Source organism: Chinchilla lanigera, unplaced genomic scaffold (assembly GCF_000276665.1).
Source record: "Chinchilla lanigera isolate Chin_1 unplaced genomic scaffold, ChiLan1.0 scaffold00041, whole genome shotgun sequence".
Lineage (NCBI taxonomy): Eukaryota > Metazoa > Chordata > Mammalia > Rodentia > Chinchillidae > Chinchilla > Chinchilla lanigera.
Window position 1 is genome coordinate 15,953,875 of NW_004955442.1, and position 1,754 is coordinate 15,955,628.

Consider the following 1,754-nt stretch of genomic DNA (forward strand, 5'->3'; position numbering starts at 1 on the left):
CTTCTTTTACTCTTTAAAATAAAAAAAATTTAAAAAATGAGTATATGAACCTTGTATTAGATGATGCAGAAGAAATTCATTCTAAAACAAAGTCAAAAAAACAAGGGTTGGATCATGCTGAAAGGAGATAATATTACTCTGCTACAAAGTGTCTCCAACTAGAAATGATCAACTAATTAAGACAGCAGTGAAGTGAGGCGATGGCAATTATGATAATATGTAAAAAAAAAAAAGCCCTGGGAGTATTTGTAAAACACTTGTTCATAGTGTTTTGGCTACCCTATGTTTTTATTGGAGGCCAATAAATGTAGAGTTGTTTTTATTAAAGAAAACAAAAAAAACCAAATCTGCCACTGGATGAAATAGACTTTCTTTTGAGATAGATTTGCACTACATAGTCCAGGCTGGGTTCATGTTCAGAATCTTCCTGCTTCAGCCTACCAAGTGTTGCGATTCCAGGTGCATACCACCACATCTGGCTGAAATGGGAGTGCGTAACACTGGGAAAACTGTAGGAGAATTTACTGTGTCAACAGAATAGAGATGAACAACCACAGGATGATTTCAACAGATAAGGAAAAATAATCTGATTCTTTTAGTTGATCAATTTAACCACCAGTCGTGACAAAACTCTTGAGAAATATGGGGGAATCTCGCCAAAACCCACAGCAAGTGTCCTGCTTACCACTTAACTGGCAGAATGCTGGGGCTGGAAGCCCATCAGAAGGAGGGACTAATAGGGTCACCTCCCTCTGTTGGCTTGGGGAAGGCCACCCAGGGAGCGGGCCAGGTGGAAAGTAAAGGCTGTGAATTTAGAAAGGAGAGACGAGATCACTGCACAGGTGCACAGTAACCTCAGATGAACAAGGGAAAGAGTTTTCTGGAAGGATAACAATTTAGTTTTTAGGTTTTTTTTTTTTTTTTTTTTTACCACAGATTTGTGGAGGTGGAAATTTACCATCAAACTGTGGCTCAAAAGAGAGTTAATCCTATGTTACAAGTCGCAATATTATTTGACAAGAAAACCCCTGGGTAAAATTTAGTTTATTGGCACAAAAACTTTGAGAATTCAGTGTTAGACTGCTCCTGTTCCATATTTCTTTGCTGATTGTTTTTGTTTTTCTCAACATATTTCCCTTTTTTTTCAGTGTTGGGATTGAACCGGGGGTCCGGTGAGCTACTTCCCCAGCCTTTATTTATTGATTGATTGATTGACAGGGTCTTGCTATGTACCAGAGTTCAGGCTCAACTTGAATGCACAGTGATCCTCCTGTCTCAGCCTGCCAAATGCTGAGATTAAAGGCATGTGGCACCGCACCTAGCCCTATTTTTTATTTTGAGACAAGAATGTGCTAAGTCACTAAATTGCCCTGGCTGGGCTTAAAATTGTGGTTTTCCTATCTCAGCTTACCAACTAGCTAGGATTACAGGTGTGTGTGCTACCATGCCTAGCTCTCAAAGAGTTTTCTTTGTAGCATCTCACTTGCAGATGAAGAAAACTGAGGTGATTTCTGGACAAAAAGATGTTTTGGTCAAGAGCTAAAGAATAAAATTCTTTTGAAAGTTTATATGTGCACAGTTGCTTGTAAAAAATAAGTCCCCTTAGGGGTTAATGAACTGACAGCTCAAAGCATCTGGGTATATACATTCTAATTACAGAAGCTGTCAACTCTAATCTCTAGGTTATGTGAATCTCATTAAAATTATGCCAATAATTGCATTTGATGAGCTGGGTGTGGTGGCACACTCCTGTA

The 1,754-nt window shown here is 38.8% G+C and overlaps 1 pseudogene; it reads left to right on the forward strand.

The window, feature by feature from the left end:
* LOC102013349 overlaps positions 1-234 on the forward strand; it is a 1,657-nt pseudogene extending 1,423 nt beyond the window's left edge.
* Positions 235-1,754: the final 1,520 nt, after the last annotated feature.